The 21,829-nt window shown below is 37.0% G+C and overlaps 1 protein-coding gene across 1 annotated transcript in view; it reads right to left on the reverse strand.

The window, feature by feature from the left end:
• The window catches only part of Drp1 (dynamin related protein 1), a 30,166-nt gene extending 20,359 nt beyond the window's left edge, over nucleotides 1-9,807 (reverse strand). Inside the window, exon 1 of the mRNA XM_067768808.1 lies at nucleotides 9,610-9,807. The gene's annotated coding sequence lies outside the window, so the exon portion shown is untranslated. The remainder of the gene's footprint in view (nucleotides 1-9,609) is intronic.
• Nucleotides 9,808-21,829: the final 12,022 nt, after the last annotated feature.

Genomic DNA, 21,829 nt, shown 5'->3' on the forward strand with positions numbered 1-21,829 from the left:
TATATAAGCTAACAACTCCAGGGGCCGTTTTCACCATCTTCGGTGAACGCTAACAAACACTTTATTTGAAAGAAATCGTTCAGTGATTCGTCAAATAAGGGTTACTTTAAAATAACGGACGTTAAAATGTCCCCTGTCACATGGGAAAAATGAAATACAACTATTAAATTTTATATGAGAAATACAACTATTTTTATAACATGAAGATATATAGAAAATTTATTGGGGATTGCACTGCGACCGTTGATCTATTGTGCCCTCATCAGATTGCGTCGCGTTCCAGGAGGATATGTTCCACCGTCTCTCCTGATCCATTACGAAATCGACATGAATACAAAATTATGTTTTTTATTTAGTTGAACGGCGATAGAAAATCGTTTTTTTTTTCTATAATGCAAGAAACTTCAAGAAGAACGTAAGTCTTTAATTATTTGTGTGTTGCTTTGACGTTGGCGTTGCGTTGCTTATGGAATGAAGCAATTAAAGCACATGTGTTCAAAGTCAGATGTAGACGAAACGCAAGTACCAAAACGACACAAAAGTCACCTTAAGCGTATTTGCTTTAGGTGTTATTTATCAATATTAATTAAAAATGTTAGATCTCCTAAAAAGTTGAACTTAGGCAAGATACAAAAGAGGCGTAGCTTCGTAGACGCCTGCAAAATATGGCATGCAGCTAAGATCTCTCTACGCCTCAAGATTGCTTATGCTGTGCCTAATACGCATCTATGAAGCTACGCCTCGTGTCCATCTTCACTTAGATTATATTTCAAAAACATTTTTTTAACTTTAAACTTTGTTCATAATATTCATGTACATGTCTACTACTATGGCAAACGCTTGCATACTACTATTTCATTATTTAAAAAAAAAATTAAGTTCGGAAAAATGCAACCTTATCACGTGCATTCTCAAACACGGTTACTAAACCATGTTGTCATTTGGAACCAAAATTTATCGAAAAAGGACCAGACCTCAAAAAAAAGGACCAAATTTTAGTTTTATTTTATTGGTATATAAACAATTCGGCAAGTTACTAGAGTATCGTATTTGTTGTAAAAAGTAAAAATTGTAGGACGTTTCAGGGGTGTCCTATATAAAATTTTAATAAAGGAGACACTTGGCTTTAGTTCAAACTGCACAAACAAAAATAAAGTGTACTTTTAGGTATCACATTTTCAAATTTTTAGGATAAGACTATGTCTTTCACCAATCTAACGTTGTGAACCTAGTTTTGCTTAATTGCAATGAAATAAAATGTATAGCGCAGTTAGGTTTTAGTAAGGAAAGGTTAAAAAATTTGCGTTGTGGCAAACTCAATAAATCGGAAATGAAACTAAGCATTTGTGTTAATGCTATTTTTTATAGATGCTTTCATTTTCACTCACAGTTTAAACTTCATACCAGAGCCTAGATTCAGTAAGTGTGAGTTTTGAACTCAGACTAAAAATGAAGCGTCTTAAAGGTTTCAACTGTATAATAATTGAATACCGATCGAAATATCTAAACACTAAACCAAGTCTTTTTCTGATAAGTGCGTTGTTTCATCAAAAATTAATGACAATGCCTCGCCTAAATTATCTCCCAAGTGAAATGGCATTGTTCTGCTACATTTTATTGATAGAGCAAGTTTCGTGGTAAGAATTTCATTAGAGTAAATTTAAAATTGTATGTGGGTAATAGATTTGCGACAATTTTTTTAGCAGTGTTTTGAATTTTTGTTTCAGTGAAAAAGAAATAAAAGTACCATATCCGTGCCGAAAAAGAACCAAAATTGAGAAAAAGGGGCCAGCGGATCATATAGGGGTGGAAAGGAATGGGCTGAAGTGGCAACCGTGTTCTCAAATGCAAGCTTCCATATCAAATACATATACATATCAGAAAGATTTGAGAGGCAATTTCGTCAGCAAGCAAATTTGGTCGCAATTTCAAGGAGTGGATAAATAATAAAAGAAAAAAATTGATAAAAAATTTGTATTTTATATAAGTGTATGATTAAAACAGTTCTTTATTCATTGAGGATAGTGTAGTTTCAATACAATTAATAGTATCAACATAAAGAGGAAAAGAATAAGATAAAAAAAGAAGCTGTGCCTTAGCCATCATTCATAACCTTAAAATTGGTAAATTTCTGATAAAAACGTGCATTCAATTTAATAGGGGACAAAATGGCGGACGCCGAAAGCAAAAAATTTGATGCTCAAGGAGGATCAAAGAAGAATTCCAAAAGAAACAATAATGCTGTGCGTCAAACACATCCATATATGGATAATAAAGGAATTAATGTAAACCAGAAGAAATCAAAAAAAGGAAACTATTTTAACGGACGTACCAAAGATTCCCATGCAGGGTATGCTAGTGCCGAGAGGAACTTACAAAAAATTAATGGAAGATATTGAGTTTACTGACTTATCCACCAAAAATAAGAATGAAATAGAAGCTCAAGATGTTGACAGAACGCAAGAAAAGCAGTCCCTTGACTATAACAAGAATATTGACCAAATGATTTCAATGCAAGCTTCCAATGATGTTAGCAAAGACAGTTTTACAGTACAATCTGAAACAACTAATATCTCGAAAGATGTTCCTACTGTGGAAGCAGTAAATACACCACAAAAAAGTGACATAAACATTAATAACCAATCTGACGCTTCCCAGAACGTTTTCAAGTATGACACATCCCACAGAGGTGAGTTTTGTGTGTTCTTTGATACGTCTAAAAGTGATCTATTCAACAACACGTCCATTAAGAATGGACTATTCCTAATGGATAAAATAAGAATATTCAATATTAAGGGTATTAAAACAGTAAAAGCAATTGGACGATCTCTATACAAAGTATTTTTCAATTCTCATTTAGAGGCAAACAATATAGTAGACAATATTCAGCTGAAAGAAAAGAACATCAGAGTCTTTATACCAAGAAGCATGGTAGAGACTTATGGTGTCATAAAGCAAGTTCCTCAAGACATTACAGATAAAGAGATATGGGAAAATATAATCTCGGACATAAAAGTGACCTCTGTGACAAGATTACTTCGAAGAGACTTAGACAACAAGGAAAATCTCTTACCCACATTTACAGTTAAAATAGGTTTTGCAGGAGTAGACATACCCGAATCAGTAAATATATTCTTTGCGGATATGAAAGTTCATCACTTCATACCTAAGGTAAGACAGTGTTACAACTGCAGTAGACTCGGACATACGAAGAAAACTTGTAAATCAAAGAATAGATGTATACTATGCGGAAACGAAACTGGATGCGAATCTGCGTGCGTAACAAAAACTAATAAATGTATCTTGTGTGGTCAAAATGGGCATGTCTCTCTTAACCAAAACAAATGTCAAAGGTGGACTCAAGAAAAAAATATTGCAGAGATCATGGCCATCAAAAAGATGTCCAGAAAGTAGGCTTATGATACCTATACTCAAATTAACAACTACAGCAATAGATTTGACATTCTTGATGAAGAATTGTTTCCAACTCTTCCGACCTCAGAACCCAAAACTGTCAACAGGAACCATGTGGTCAATAGAAAATTCACCACTATTAAATATAGCAAGGTGGCTGCAATGCCAGAGAGGAACAAAAGGACATGGGGAAAATACACAGGACAAATGACACTCCAAAAAGTATTCCTTCATATGCCTCAAATGAATGGTTTAAGGTATCAGAAATTGAAAAATTAGTGATACTCTTATGTCAAAAATTCCAAATAGACTCAGAAGAGCCAATTGTTAAATTGTTGAACAACCTCTATAAGAAAAATGCCAATGACAGACTAGCGTCATATGGCACAAAAAATATTGCAATAATTGATGGTGCGGATCCTACAACATAACTGCCAAGGCTTGAAAGCTAACAAAAACTACATTGATTTTTTCGTCCACTTGACAATAAAACTAAAAATCACAAATTAATTGATTTCAATCAAATTAAAAAAACTCGGCCTGATGGCTATGGAGGTTTGGCAATTGGCTGTAGAAAAAATATACGTTTTAAAAAAATCAAATATACCACAACATATGACATACTTATGATGAAAACCACTAGCCTACAAACTAATATAACAGTATGCACAATATATTTTCCTCCTAATTTTAATAGTAACACATTTCAGCAAGAATTGACAAAGCTCTTTGACACATTGTCCAGGTGTGATATTGTAGTAATCCTGGGTGATTTTAATGCAAGATGTTCAACATGGGGAGACGCAACAACTACGACAAAAGGACGATTTTTAGAAGACATAGCTAGGACATACAATTTTACATGCCATAATGTTGGTACAATAACACACAACACAGCGTCAAGCACGGGCTCCGTCTTGGACTTAAGTTTTTCAAATCTCAATCGAAATGTTTTTTGGTCTTGTAGCCAATCCTTCATTGGAGGAAGCCATCATCACCCCATTGTAATAGACACAGCAGACATTCATAAACAGCCGCTCCATTTCATCGCAAAAAATAAACTGTGTAATGAACTAGCAAAAATATCTGCTGAAAATAACTTGAGCAATCAAAAATGCGATCAAAACTGCTACCATAAATCTGAACACTTTTAAGCATACCCCGAAAGCGTGGTGGACTGATGAAATGGAAAGGTACTATAGAATACTCATTGCTAATACCAAAAAGGCCAGACTTATCGGTCGAATTGAGGACATAGATGATGCACTAGAAGAAAAAATAAAATGGAAAAAATTAGTTAAACAAGCAAAGAGCCAAAATTACAAGGACAGAATTGAAGAACTCAATAAAGACCCCCACAGTAAAAATGCATGGCAATTTGTTAGAAATGTTAAAGGGAATGCCAGCTTTACACATTGTAACTGGCCAGAGGAAAACAACATTCCATATCTTAACTTTTTAAAAGAACAGGTTAATGACATGACACATAACATTTCAGTGACCAGACAACCAAACAGCGATGACCACATAAACTTTACTCAATCAAAGTTGGAAGAAATACTTTTTAAGAAAAAGTCTACGGCTGGGGGCCTGGACCGAATAACATATGACATGTTGAAGGAACTTACACAAAGCGCTAAAGCTGCGCTAGCAAAAATTTTGGAATATCATCTTAATACCAACAATGTTAAAGACAGTTGGAGGAGAATAAAAATAGTATCCATTTTAAAGCCCAATAAAAACCCAGATGATATTGCAAACTACCGACCCATATCCCTTATTTCAGTCATTGCCAAATCAGTGAACATGTTAGTGAAAGAAAATCTAGTGGAGCATATGGAATCAAATCAGGTAATACCAGCCAAAAGTTACGCTTACAGAAAAAATCGATCATCAATTATGTGTTTAAATGAAATAATACATGACATTGCTGACCTAAAAAGTAAGAAGCACCATGTTTTCATATGTGTTCTAGATCTGAGTAATGCATATAATCGTGTAGATCTATCAATACTAAAGACCATGATCATAGAAATACAAACTAACCCTATCATAATTAATTGGATTCATAATTTCTTTTCAAGAAGATACTACATGTTAGGTAAACAATCAGTAGAAATTAATAACGGACTACCTCAAGGTAGCTGTCTATCTCCAATCTTGTTTAATCTCTATACTAGACACTTACACTCAATCAATGATGAGTGCACCCAACTATACCAATATGCAGATGGTTTTGTTATTATCAGCCATGACAATGTTAAAGAAAGGGCAATTAACAGACTAGAAAACAAAATAAGTCAATTTCAAAATGTATGCAGCTCTCTAAACTTATCTTTCAACTTTTCAAAAACAAAATTCATGTACATGACATCAGGCAAAAAAACAACATTTCAACCTTAGTATAAATAATACCCTGATTGAACAGGCTGAGGAAATTAAAATTTTGGGTAGAATCATGAACTTTAGATCCACGATCAAGGATCATGTCGCTAAAAAAAAAAAAAAAAGAAGCACAGAACGCTACGAATCTAATCTCAAAGCTAACCACAATTAAGGCAGGCCTGAGCCCAAGACATAGTTTAAACTTTTGCAAAGCATTTGTAAGAACGAAGATTGAATATGGCTGCACTACATTTGCAAACGCCCCTAAAGGCTACAATTCAAAATTACAAACAATTGCCAATCAAACTATTAGAAGGTGCTTAGGAGTACCTCCCAATACTCCGATTCATTGTAGATATGCTCTGGCGGGAGAATTACCCCCGTTGGTAAGGGCTAAATGGTTGACAGCCAAAGAACTTACCAAACAATGGTTTATAAATGATTCACTCAAACGACATCTACAAAGTTCCCCTGAGATAAACTCGAGTTATAGCTTCATATATAACAAATTCAAAGAGATTTTTGACAAAATAAATACGAATATCACCTTCCTAAGGCATACAAATTTATACCTATTAGGTACCAACCTCGAAAATTTAAAAAATCAATACTCTAAGGAACAACTAAAAGCTATATATAATGAAAGAATAGATGACCTAAACAAAAAAGGGTTTTTCCTACTTGCAACAGATGCATCTGTGTCAGACAGCAGCACAGGTTGCAGTATACATGACATTCAGAAAAATATATCTTACATGTATAAGCTCAATGACAAATACTCGTCCGTGTTTGGTGAACTGACAGCGATTAAACAAGCAATAAAAATAGCATCTAGAGAAAAATGTAATAAGATTGCCATTTTCACAGATAGCTTATCCTCTATCAATGCCCTGAAAAAGAAAACTACAAATAACTTCATAGTAGCAAACATTACAGAACTCAAGCTTTGATGAAATTTACATTATTTGGACACCAAGTCATGTAGGAATTCCATTCAACGAGAAGGCGGATTTTGCTGCCAAGGAAGCTGCTACAAGAGGAGCAGTTATAGAAACTGCCCTCACACCACAGGAAGCTCTAATAAAAATAAATAAAGTTATAGCAAATGAATGGAACAATGAATTTCAAATAATAAGCAATAGTAAAGGTACTCATTTCGCAGCAATAGTTTCTGACATTCACCAAAAACCATGGTATAATAATAAACAAATTTTAATGGACCCTTATGACATTAAGCTTATAAATAGGCTGATAACAGGGCATACATATTCCAAACAATATTTATGGTCTCTGCGCTTCTGTCAGTTTTTTTTGAATTTCACAGTTGAGTTGTTGAATAGGCATGATAGGAACTTTTTTCTGTTTATGGCGCAGGAACAGTAAGGTTGGCAAGGACCCGCCCCAGCCGACAATGACTAGCCACTGTGCACCAACACATCATGCCGACCGCCTTCCTTACTGCTTCCACTGTAAATGCGAAACCATAACACATTAGCGTGCGACGCAAGCCCAACGGGCATAGCTGCAGTACTATCTCATATTGTTGAAGGAGAGGAACGCCCCGTCGCATTTATTTCAAGAGCATTAACAAAAGCAGAACAAAATTACAGCCAGCTTGACAGAGAAGCGTTAGCAATTATTTTTGCCGTTGATAAGTTTTTTATGTATTTATACGGAAGAGAATTCACATTACTGACAGATAATCGTCCTCTAACAAGAATATTTCATCAGAGTGCAAAAACACCAGCCATGACCTCAGCAAGACTACTTCGTTATGCTTCATTCTTGCAGGGATTCAACTACAAAATACAACATCGTAAAGCTGAAGATAATGTGAACGCAGATTGTTTATCGAGAGCACCTAACAACGAAATATCGACGTTTAAACATTTTTTGGATGAAGAAGTACGCAATATTCAGGACGGGACGATCAATCAAATATCGACATTTTCAATGAACGCCACTATTATTTCAAACGAAACAGAGCGTGATGTGGAACTAGCAAAATTAAAGAAGGACTGACTGGATGGCAAGAATTGTGATCCCAATTATTCGTTGCAAGATAGCGTCATATTTAAAGGTGACCGTGTTGTTATACCATCAAGATTACGTGCAGAAATTTTAAAAGAGCTACATTACACACATGTGGGCATAGTAAAAATGAAACAGCTCGCTAGGAAGTACTGTTTTTGGAAGGGTATCGACGCGGATATAGAGCGACTGGTAAAATCGTGTCCTAGTTGTGTGGATGTGAAAAAAAGTCCTCCAAAAATTGTAACGCATCATTGGGAAGATCCAACCGAAAATTTTCAAAGAGTGCACATTGATTACGCAGGACCATTTCGAAATCAATATTTTTTCATACTAGTAGATGGGAAATCGAAATGGCCGGAAATTCGAATAATAAGGGATGCCCCAACCTCTGAAAAGACTATAGATTTAATACAAGATATTTGTGCGACACACGGATTACCACAAGCCATTGTATCAGACAATGCAACGATATTCCAAAGTGCAATGTTTCAAGAATTTTGTTGCGAAAATGGAATTATTCAGAAGTTTATAGCCCCTGGACACCCAGCAACAAACGGATTGGCTGAAAGATACGTCCAAATTCTGAAAAGGAAGCTAACAGCGATGGATGATGAAAAATTACCATTTAATATCAAACTACGAGAAATCCTGTTTCGATTCAGGGCAACGCCTTTGGCAAATGGTCAAACCCCAGCCCAAATGTATTTAGGACGTGAATTAAGAATTAAATTGGATGCTATGCGACCAGTCAAACAATTGAAATCAGCAACACATAATCCAAAAGTGCGTCATCTAAGTGTAGGCGATAGAGTTCAAGTGCGGTGGTTTCACAGGAATAAACCTAGCTGGAAATTTTGTGTTGTGAAACGCAAATTCGGACATCTCTACTATCAAGTTAAGCTGGATGACGGTTATGAGTTGAAACGACATATAAACCAATTGTACAAGTCTGGTGTTGATCAACCTAAAAAGCATGTAACGTTTGCTGAACCTCTCGTGCAAGAAAATTCAAAAAAGGAGGAAATCTACATTGAGAGTACCGTTACCACTCCGACTACACAACAAATACCAATGGTACAACCCAATCCAGTATCAACGCCTGACGAAACTGTAAGAAGATCGAGTAGGGTCCGAAGACCTCCTGCACGCTTAGAGGACCATGTTCTCTATTAAGCGTGGGAGACTGTTATGTATTTACCAACAGTTGGCAGCCCTCTTTTTCCTACTGTCATTATTATTATATATACATATATACTCTTTCCTTTTTTCATATATTGATATAATTACTGCTGCTATAGCTATGATGTAAAATTCCTCATACAAATAAATTGAATGGTAAATGACAACGTTCATTTATTTTATACTAAAAAATAAAAAACACACACCTTAATGTCACTTAAATAATAATTTTTATTTTGTAACTTAAATTACATTTGTTTTTTGTAATTTAAGTTACAAAATAAAAATTATTATTTAAGTGAAATAAATTGAAGTTTTTATTATATAGTATAACCTAAAATCAAGCGCGTGCAGTTATTCCTTTATAGGACATAACAACATACAAATGTAAATATATACACAAGATAAATGTACATTTTAAGTAGAATTTAAGTAAACATGTTAGAATTAATTAGTATATCAGTTAGAGCAATAATATGATATATGAAGTAATGAAATAATATTGTAAATCCACTCCAATAACGTCCAATGGCGGATTTTGGCTACATAAGCAACCCTACAACATTTTTGTAACATGGTGTATAAGGTGTAGCTTACCGACCAGCTGTATTCAATGAATACGTACATATCCACAAAAAAAAAATACATATACATATAAGTACTTCGACATTACGAAATACATTGTCGCGTTGTGAGGCTAAGTATTTTTGCATAAAAACTTTTTGACCACCACAATACCACAGATTAAGTATAAATTTCACAAAAATAATACATTTTTACGAAAAATCACACAGAATATCCGCAGTCATTGTTTACGAATTTAGAAACAATGAGAATGGCAAATACGAACGTGTATAAAATGTAATGTCAAAACGTATATGCACATGGTTGTATTTCAATGCACGAAAATGCTTTAAAAAATGCGTTTTGAAACGCATGAAATTGTTAAATTAAAGTTGAAAACAAATGATAAAAACTTTAATATAAATAAAAAGCTTCTTTTAATAACAACAAATACGCCATATATATTATATTTATACATCAGTTGGTAAGGTTTACCTCACTTTAAAATTTAAACTAAATAATCTAAAGTTTTTTTTTGAAATTGAGTCGAGAACTGTGCGTGTGAATGTGCGAATTTCACCGATCAGCTGTTAGTTGCGCTACTTGGTAAAATTTACAATGATTGAAATCTTGGCGGAGCCACGTAAGGTGGTAGCACGGTGACACGTACATACAAGTTCCATGTATTTTGTTTTTGTAAATCGATGCACTAATGTCAAAATCATACTGAGTCCAGAGTGGTAGTGTCAAATCATACTAAAAATGTACAAATTAGCTGATTTTTGGCTGTGGCCGTTCCTGGTTCCGCCATGACTGAAATATTGGCCATGGCGGAACGAAACAAGGTGGCAGCATGGAAGAGCTGATTATAAATTTTTTTTTATTTGATTTGATACATCAACTTACGGCGGAGACGATTTTGCCATTTGTCCATCGAATTTACAAAAACAAAGTACATGGAATTTTTATTTATATTTGTAGGCATGGTTCAACTCATGGTTCAACTATATACAGGTTGGCTCATCTGTAAAGCAACAAAATATGTCTGTTCAAATTGTCGAAATCTGTGTATTGGTGTTGGTGCGAATGGTATGGAATGGAAACATAAAACTTAGCAGTTTTTGTATGTGTAAGTAAAATGTTGCCAATGTGTTGGTTTCATTTTAAGTTTGCCATCTCCTTTTGACAATCCCTTCGACCATGCAATGACATAAATAAAATCAGCTGTACATAATTGAACCATGGTTCAACTATATAGTTGGCTCATCTGTAAAGCAACAAAATAGGGCCGTTCCATTGGTTTATCGAGCTCTGGCTCTGGCTCAAATCTCATTGGACCGGTCTGGATCAACTTTATGAGAGCTGGAAGCACTAATATAAAACATCTGTTTTGTTGAAAATAAGAAGATACGTACACAAAATTTTAAGTTACTGATAGAATTATTAACATTGAAAGAGTGTCGCACGTAAGAAAACTATTTATTTTCCTTACATCATCTTCAAGTTGTTTACTCTTTCAGTGTTTTTGCTTTTAAATATATTTTTTTTAGAGATATAATTTCTGTGGTAAGGATTCTTAAGATCCTCATAAAACCAGGTTATATTCCGACAGTATTTTCACTTCAATAGGTTTTTCGTGGCCCCACGCCAGTCACAAATTCAGTAAAGTTTTTAATATTTATTTTTCCACAGCTAGTACACAATGGTAATACCATAGAGCACGTTTAGCAGCTTGCGAATTGGTATCAATTTTAGTAATTGTTCGTAATTTAATTTGAGATTGGTGTTTCAATGGCACCACGCCAGGTTATAATCAACTTGTCGAATTTATTAATAAATGTTCACAAAAAGTGAATTCAAAATTTTTGCAATCAAATTGCAATTTAATGTAGATATGCACTGAGTGATGCATAGATTTTAACACGAGCTACTTATTCAGCAATCAATTGTCCATTATAAGCCGTAATTTGTTCCGTTATAATTTTCTTAATTTCCAGTATATGGCCTGTTGCCATGTGCTAAAAATTGTCCCGTTACGATCCGTTATATGCAAAGCGAGTTGGTTTTATGTGGCCAATGCCATGTTTTAAATTCCAATATTTCAAATGCGACGACTTATAATTTCACTGATTCCTGTTAGGAGTGCAACACCACCATCTGACTCCAGGTCAGTGAAGGACTGCATCTCCCAACTCCGCCGAAAAGCCAGAAGGAAGCACAAAGCCACTCTTGAGGCCTATTTAAATTTTCGGCTCAACTAAAAAGCCCCACAAATTGCAGGTGAGCCGAGGATGACCCGCACGACCACTCCGACGAAACGACTAGAACGGAATGTTTGGCTTTTAAATATGGCGAAATCTTTTATGTATACACAAATGTACACATATTTAGTTCAGTCCTACAATGGCTGAACTATATGGTCGGCTCATCTCACCGGCTAATTATAATTTGTATGTTAAATTTCTATCCGTATCTGGTTCACGCACCAATGGAACGTAGTAAAAATGTATGTTCAAATTGTCAAAATCTGTGTATTGGTGTTGGTGCAATGGTATGGAATGGAAACATAAAACATAGCAGTTTTTGTATGGGTAAGAAAATGTTGCCAATGTGTTGGTTTCATTTTGAGTTTGCCATCTCCTTTTTAAAATCCCATCGGCCTTGCAATGAAATAAATGAAATCAGCTGATGAGATGAGCCAGCCATATAATTGAACCATGGTATATGTAGTGACAGCTCATTTTGAGAACTACAATATAATACGAATGATGAGAGAAAGGGGAAGAACAGAAGAGGCCGTTTTGTGAAATAGTATTAAATATGGTACTTTTTTGTATCAAAGCACTAAGTGCATTTTTTTACATTTTTCATTAAAATATTAATACAAGTTTATTACAGGCTCTCCGAATATACTTCAAGTTTGCCATACTACACATGAATTCAAGAATATTAGGTACAAGAAGCATTTGAAGAAATGATGGAGATATATCACTAAGTGGCCGGCCTTGCATGTTTTATCAAAACTCCAAACTGCATCTGCTAGGGCTGCTAAGTTCTCGCTCAGAAACTTTTTATAGCAAAACCAGAGATGTTAGGTTAGGTTAGGTTGGGTGGTAGCTTCCCTGATAGAGGAAGCTCACTTGGACAACATGACGGTCCGTTGTGATACCACATATAATAAACTAAACTAACGGTGACGTAGATATAACTACTTAGAGAATCGTTGGGTAGCAACGATAAAGTTCCGAATGATCCCGATCTCAACCTTGGATAGCTCCTCGGGAGATCCAAGTGAGTCACGACCGAAATACTTTCGCCTAGTTCTGGCAAAAGCTGGGCAGTCAAGCATAAAGTGATTTGGTGATTCCACCTCATCATCCTCCATACAGCTGCAGCAGGATGGAGTTTCCAATATATTGAGACGTACCGCATGGATACCCATGGGACAGTGCCCTGTCAAAACCCCAATGACCATTGATAGGTGAGCCTTAGGGAACCCAATTATTTCAGCAGACCTCCTGCCATCCACTTTCGGCCAGAAAGATCTTGATATCCTACAAGACGTAGTGTCCGCCCAACGTTTGCTGAGCTGACTCGAGGCCCAGCTATGGAAGAGCAATCCACAGGTGGCTAGCGGAATCCCGAAATCCCTACAGCCATCTTCATCCGGTTCAGTTGTACCGATTCGGGCTAAGAGATCCGCTTGACAGTTACCCGGAATATCACTATGGCCCGGGACCCAGATAATCTTAATTGTAAAATAATTCGATGCAATCGCAAGTGTGGTCAGGCACTCCCAGACCACCCTCGATCGCACTGTAGTTGAGCTCAAGGCCTTTATAGCCGCTTGGCTATCAGAGTAGATGTTAAATTCCCTAACCGTAGTAGCGCTGGATAGCATTTCATCCACCGCATTCTTAATCGCAGCAACTTCCGCTTGGAATACACTGCAGTGATCAGCCAACTTAAACTTGCGGCTTACATTTAGCTCTTGACAAAAGACCCCCCCGCCAACCTTTCCGTCCAACTTCGACCCATCCGTGAACAAGTTAACCGGTCCCATGCCCCAGATAATTCCTCTTCTCCACTCCTCCCTCGGGGGAATGACTGGGGTGAAGGTTGTATAGGGAGCGGCCACCGGCATGCAATAGTCCGTCCTGTCCGGGATAAAGTCGAAACTAGTAAGAAGGCTAGAGTGTCCGAAATCAGAAAGCATATAACCCACATCACGAAGCCTGACCAACGACCGGGCCGCGGCTGCCTTTCCCGCAATATCTACTGGATGTATATTCAGCATGACATTCAGTGCCAAGGTAGGTGTTGTTCTCATAGCGCCACTGATACCGATAAGCGCCGTCCGTTGCACTGACACTAGCATTTTGGAGGTGCTCGCCGTGTCCAGTGCTTTCCACCAGACCAGCACCCCATATAGCAGAATCGGTTTGACCACCATCTCATAAAGCCAGTGTACTACTCCTGGCGAGAGCCCCCATCTCTTTCCGATAGCCCCCCTGCAGCAGTACAAGGCAACCGCGGCCTTCCTGGCCCTATCTTCCACATTGGGCCTCCAGGACAGCTTCTTGTCCAGAACAATTCCCAAATATTTAACCCTGTCAGTAAGTACCAACGGTACCCCTCCAATCGAAGGAGTTCTGAAGTCGGGTATCTTATATCTCCTTGTAAAAAGAACCAATTCTGTTTTTCCCGGGTTGACCGCCACTCCACATGATTCAGCCCACCTAGCCACAGTATCCAGGTATCCCTGCAGAACATCGCGCAGGGTGCCCAGAAATTTGCCCCTGACTAGGATAGCGAGGTCATCTGCATAGGCAACCACCCGACAGCCATTGGCTTCCAGCTCCACAAGAAGCTCGTTGACTACCACAACCCAGAGCAGAGGAGATAGGACACCTCCCTGTGGCGTGCCCCTGCACACCTTCCTCCTTATTATGGCTCCTCCCCACTCCGCTGCGACAATTCTGCCGCATAGAAGTTTGCTAATAAATTCAACCAGAGCCGCTTCGACTCCTAAACCCACCAGAGCTCTTTCGATTGCCCCCGGTAGAACATTGTTAAAAGCCCCCTCGATGTCTAGAAAGGCACCCAGAGCATACTCTTTATGTTCTAGAGACCCCTCTATTTGCTTTACAATCGAATGGAGAGCCGTTTCCGTCGATCTGCCTTTGCAGTACGCATGCTGTGAAGCCGACAGTAACCCCCCAGGTATCCTTTCTCGTAGGTACAGGTCAATCAGCCGCTCAAACGTCTTAAGAAGAAACGACGAGAGACTGATTGGCCTGAAATCCTTAGGTGACACATGAGAGCCCCTGCCGGCCTTCGGAATGAAGATGACCCTAACCGAGATGCGTCGCTTAGTTTTTGTTCCGAAAGGTTAAAATATGTGTTAGTTGGTCGCCGGTGTTTGAAGAAATGCGTCGGTCGATTTTGTTCAAACTTTCACATAAGTTGCGTATACCGCATGCAGTGGTTATTACATAGGTTTGTTTGTGATCGACGCACAAATGCTAGGGGCTTGAGATCAAAACGTGGACCTGGATAATCCTGGGTTGAGTTTGTACAATATGGGTACTAAATGGAAGCTGTTTATGAGTACTTTGATACGGTGTATTTTGCGTACCCCTTGGTGACTAGGGTCTCGATATATAGGCCAAAAAAGGACCCGGGTACCCCTAGAATGTGTTTATAGAATATGGATAACAAATGAAAGCTGTTGATGAGTGCTTTAGTAAAGGGTAATTTTCATACCCCTGGGTGACTAGGGTCTCAAGATGCCAAAACGTGGATTAGGGTAACACTAGGATGTGTTTTTACCTTACGGATATCGAATTGAAACTGCTGATGTGTGCTTTAGTACAGAGTAAGTATTATACCGCTGGGTGACTAGGGTCTCGAGATATAGGCCAAAACGTGGACCCGGATACCCCTAGAATGTGCTTGTAATATGGATATCAAATGAAAGCTGTTGCTGAGAACTTCAAAGTACTTTTCATTGTGATATTCGATTTAGTAGCATCAACCTGGCAAAACTGATACATATGCATGCGAAGCCGAAATAAAGACATGAATTAATAATACCAACATACCTATATTACATACGATTTGCTTGAAATTTGGCTATATTAGTATTTACGATTCTTTTTTCCGGAAAGTAGAACAGAGACAGACTGGGACTGGGATTAAAACTAGGACTGGCACTGAGACTCGGAGTGGGACTGGGACGGGACTGGAACAAATGGAATATCACCCTTTGGGACTGGCAATAAGGGATGAAGAAGAATGAGAAGAAGAGAGAGGAGAAAAGAGAGAAGAAGGAGACTGAGAAAGTGATAACATGAGACGAAGATAGAGATAGATGAAGCGAAAAGATGGAGAAAGGAGTGAACAAAAGAATTAGGAAAATGTGAAGAGGGGGAGGGCAGAGTTAGACGGAAAAAGCTTATTAAAATGTATGCAGATAGACTAAATTTAGGGCAGAACAACGTCTGCCGGGTCTGCTAGTCAATTATAAGAAGAATAAACAGTGCACTGTATGGAGCAACTTAATGAAGACCACACTCCTGCCCTAATGCTGCCGGTTAATTTAAATATTAGAGTTAGCTGGACGCAGAATAAGCAGCTACTTTGCCGAAATAACTTTCGCTATCTCGGACGTTTAAAAGAGCAGCGATAGCTCCCTTTCAAGATGACGTATGATTGTAGATGCAGTGGGGGAAGAAGGTTCCATACCGAGGCGCTGACGATGAAAATACCAGTGTGCTCCTATAGTTTGCCATGCGTCTGATGGGAGGTAGGGCTGATAATTTTACCTGAGTAATGAAGTACCCGGGTACTACTCGAGTACCAAAAAACTCAGACACCCGAGAATTACGCAAAATCTGTGATCAATGTAGTTTCGACAAATTGTTTGGCCCTTTCTGAATAAAGATAACGGTATGTATTTGTAAATTAATCCGCTCATGAGTTATTACGGAGTACCAACTACCCGGCAACCTGGGCATTACCAAAATTACTCAAGCAGCCGGCTCCAATACGATCATTGCAGTTTGCCACGTCGAATCGTGTGACTGCAATATCATATGGCGAATGTCTCACTGCCCCATCTGACATTCGCCCCGAAGAACAAAAACAACAACAACCCCTTATCTGCGGGGCTAAAAGTTAAAGAATGTTAAACCTTAATAAAAAAATGCACACAAGTATGAAACTGGCCATCAGTATAATGATGTGTTTAAGGCTAAATCCAGCCAAATAATTCAGTCATAACTTATTTGAAGCTTTTCTGATGGACCGCATTACAATGTGTGTGTAAAACAAAATACCTCCATTTTTTTATCAAAAATGTTCAAATTTCTATAATTTTGTTAGGTAAACTAAATTATTTTATGAAAATTGTCACAACTTCGAAACATATAAAAGTCAACACAAAACAGAATTAGAGAAAAAAGTGATGCGTTGCATATTTTTCCAGGAAAATTTATTTGTGTGATTTTTACTACGATTTTTCCTCTGAATGAAAAAGTAGTTTTGCAAAGAGGCAAATTGAATTTCAGAGTGGGAGTTCAAGATGGCGGATTAGAAAGAGAAGCTGCCACAGTCACCTTGTAATTGTACCATGGTTTGTAGGTATGTCACCATGCTGCCAGCTTGCACAAATCACAATCTTGTGTGATTTGTGGCCACCTTGTATTGTTGCGTCATGATCTTCCTCGTTTTCCAATGAAACATAAACCAGATACGGATAGATTTAAGGTTCATGTACATTTTACGACGCGCCATATAGCAACACGTTCCAACAAAATATTCGCGGCATTTTTGCCTACTAGTTGGCCAACTTCGTCGTGTCGTGTCGTAATACTGTCGCTAGGTGTGCATGGCTCCATAAGAATACATGCGAAGAATATTTTGTCGCTACATGTCGCGTCGTATAATGTGCATGAACCTTAAAGCCGGAGTCATTGGTGCCGTATGTCGTATTGCTGTATCCGTATCCCTAACGTAATCAGCTGTTTATCGTTACGACGGTAAACCAAAACCGAATTGGTTGGCTACGATACGGTTACGACCTTAGCGGCACCAATAATCGATTGCATTGATTCTCGTAAGGTTGGTCGAATCAGCTGTTATAAGTTTACCGATACGGTTACCAATGTCTCCAGCTTAAAGGGCGAATTAATGGTGACTTATAACCATAAAGCCATAACCAGATAAAACAGCTGATCGATTAATGGTGCCATATTATAACGCTAACTCGATTACATTGATTTCCATGAGGTAGTTGTGATCAGCTGTTTTATCTGGTTATGGCTTTATGGTTATAAATAACCATTAATTAGCCCTTAATGGTGCCATACCATAACGCTAACGCCATAACCATACCATAGCCATCCAATTGATTTTTGGCTTTTGATTTGGAGTTGGTGAATTTAATAACGCTTTGTAGATTTTATTCATTGCTTTGGATACGTTATGACTAAGAGAGAGACTTAATTTTTGTGGAATATGTTTGTAATTTTTGCGTTTTCTTTATTTTTATGAAATTTTCACGATTCTCGTCAAACTTTTTCAGCCGGCACCGGATTTCCAATCCTCGAAAAATCTTGCCAAACAAGAAGTCAAAGCTACCAGAAAATTTACCCACTATTTGCCATTCACTACACTCGGAAGGTTAAGGAAGTTGCAAACAAAATTGAAGCGTAAAGCTCACTACAAAGCAAGGAATCTTAATTGGAAATAGTTCAAACAAAATTTCTGTTGGTTATAAATATTTTATCTGGAATCTGAAAAAGTCAAACTTTCATTTATTTTTGTTAGTTTCCTTTGGTTTAGCATTTCCACAAAGTTTCAGAGCGCTATTTAAACATTTTTTAAAAATCAAAAAAATCATTCTGGCCGCCGGTTTTACCTTCTAATATTTTTATCATTTTTTTTCTCGGACGTTGTGGCAGCGCACTGCCCTCAAGTGACCCGATGAAACCAGGCTAATCCTGTTATTTTTTTTTTTGTTTTTTTTTTAAATTCATACATAGTTTTTTGTTTTGCATGGAAATATTCTGTTAAGTATTGAGTTATTCATATATGTAATACTCCTATATTGCTACAAAAGGCTAGGTACATTCCCAAACATCAGAGTGCCGATATATTGCTGTTTAAACGTTTTTGTTTTTGTATTCAATAATCGAATGTACCTAAATTTTAATTTTTTCTTGTCACACTTATGCTGCTACAATCACAAAAATTTTATAGGCTGTCTTGTTTTGATTTCGAATTCAAAATACATTGCTATCATTTTCTATTAGCAATATAGCGGCCGCCGTGGTGTGATGGTAGCGTGTTCCGCCTACCACACCGAAGATCCTGGGTTCACGCCCCGGGCATAGCAACATCAAAATTTTTGAAACAAGGTTTTTCAATTAGTAGAACATTTTTCTAAGAGGGGTCGCAGTCTTTGGCAAGCACTCCGAGCAGGGGCGGAGGGGAGGGGGATGGGCGGGGAATGGTATCAAAACGTTTCATAAATTTTGTATTATATTTATAAAAGCGGTATTTATGTAAAAATTGCCATGCATTGTGAAATGCAAAATTTTTCTTGAATGTTTGCTTTTGATCTGCGTACAGCTCTTAATAATACCAAAATGTAAGCTTTCGATTTCAAAGTATTCTCGAAAGTATGTATGTATTCTGTTTTTAAATAATTTTTGTATTTTTTATTTAGAACTTTTATCATCTCTGGGTGTGTACATATTATACTTATATAATTTTAATTGTTTATCAGCTGTATTATTGGCAAACAAAATTGTTTGATTGTTATACAAATTAAAAAATGTCAAAATTGAGTGACAAATCAAAACTAAAACGTCTTTACTAAGATATACTTGTAAATGACTGATGTTGGAGATTTCTGATGAAAATGCCTGCTGTATTGTCTGCAAGGTTGCATTCCTTTGAGTTTACCGTGTTTACACAATAAAATGTGTGCGTAAATTTATACAAATTGTGTAAATGATTTTTCATACAAAATTTGACAGCTCGTTTACGCACTAGATAAATTTATACGTTTACACACTTTATAAGGCATTTATAAGGTTACATGAGTTCCCCTAATGTAATAATAGCCGTGTTTTTTTTTTTACACGCGTATACGTTTCGTTGCGCGTGAAAAAAAACGCCTATCCTCGCTTAGATAATGCCATGGTTCAACTATATACAGGTTGGCTCATCTGTAAAGCAACAAAATATGTCTGTTCAAATTGTCAAAATCTGTGTATTGGTGTTGGTGCGAATGGTATGGAATGGAAACATAAAACTTATCAGTTTTTGTATGTGTAAATAAAATGTTGCCAATGTGTTGGTTTCATTTTGAGTTTGCCATCTCCTTTTGACAATCCCTTCGACCATGCAATGACATAAATAAAATCAGCTGATGAGATGAGCCAACCTGTACATAATTGAACCATGGATAATGCTTAAACCATAGATGAATGGATTTGCAACTCTTTGTTTCGAGAGAGCGCTGTCAAAATGCACATTTTTTATAACATTTATCAATGATGCCACACCAAACAAAAATGATTAGATCTGAAAATGGGGATTTTTGACATACATTTCGGCGATTATAGTTTCAATCATTTAATAAAATGATAGTCGTAAAATATTTATTTCCTTAAAGTTATTTTACAATAATACCACTAGTTAGAGTTAAATATAAACAAATCTAAGTAAAACTAACATTTCGATTAAATTAATTAGTCAAATATTGTAACGCATTTAACTCGCAGTGAAAACCATATATTCTATTGAAATTTCAGTAAATCGGACCTATGATATTATAGTTAACACTATTTAATGGATAGGGCTCATCCTACATGTCTGGCGTCCCAGGTTCTGTGATCAAAATGGAATGGTTGCATCGGGAGTTCATATTTGCAAACCCTGTTTCTAGTGATAACTTTTGAATGGGGAATAATATTTACCCTCCGCCTTCGAACTAATAATACTTACACTAAAACAAGTTTTTTTATCCTCTTTCCCATAATTTTTGAACGCTATTCTACAGTTGTAGGTCAAACTAAAGTTTACCAGAATTTTTGGCACGTTTTTTGTTTTGGCTGGCACATTTTGTGTTCTGGCACCCGCTTCAGCTGGCGCGAGGGATTTATTTGTGATTGTTGCCAGCAACAACTAGAAGATAAATCCCTCGTGAGAGCGAAAATATGAGAGCGTAAACAAAAGATTCGTATCAATCTAATCTATGGCTTAAACGCCAAATACACGACACGAACATTCCCGTTATGTCATGTTTCTGCGACCTTTTCTGTCGTGTATGGTGGTGTTTGCCAGTTCGCGCAAATGTTCGCCAAAAATCAAAATATTTTAATTTTTGGCGAACATTTGCGCGAACTGTTCGTGCGTGTATGGCGAAATAGCTTATAATCGTAGTAATTTCTGAACGGAACATACGTGCGCGGAAAAGTAAAATGGACAATAAAAAATTTCTGAGTGAATTTATTGAAATGTATAAATCTTTGCCATTATTGTGGCAAGTAAAAGCAAAGATTATTGTAATAGAATTAAAAAGAATAATGATTATGCGACTTTAATCGAAAAATTAAAAGAAGTAGATCCAAGGCGGTGATGAGGGGGAATCGCTTCTCTCATTATTTTATCCCGTTTCGTTATGAGTGGCAAAATTTTTTGTAAAAGTTGGTCAAATGTTGCCTTGCTCATACGAACGTAATTTTTAAAATTATTTTGTGACGTGAATTCCAGTTCTTTAATAAGCTCACTTTGTCCAAGAACTGCTCGTTTTTTAAACCATTTTTTTTGCGATCTTCTCTCTTTTTTTACGCTTAATTGCCACAGCGAGCAATATTGCTGCAGCACAATTGTTGTCCGTATTCATCGCTGTCTGAAAGAGGACTAATGTTCGGCCAAAAGTTCGTATGGAAATGTTCGTGTCGTTTATTTAGCGCTTTAGGAGACCCATCTAGCGGCTGTGGGTAAACAACTAGCTACAGCAACAGGGTGTACCGAAAAGTGGAGACACAACGCTTTGATGGCCATAGGGTATAACATATAGCTGAATCAGTTGCGATGAATTGTAGACACACATAGAATACATAGAATTAGTGTAGAGGGTGAAACAAAGACACATATTTCAGTTACATCTGAGTATAATGCGTATTGAAATTTAGTAGGACAAAATTTATGCGCAGCAATTTCAGAGGTGTATTTA

The sequence above is a fragment of the Eurosta solidaginis genome, chromosome 2 (genome assembly GCF_040869045.1).
Source record: "Eurosta solidaginis isolate ZX-2024a chromosome 2, ASM4086904v1, whole genome shotgun sequence".
Taxonomy (NCBI): domain Eukaryota; kingdom Metazoa; phylum Arthropoda; class Insecta; order Diptera; family Tephritidae; genus Eurosta; species Eurosta solidaginis.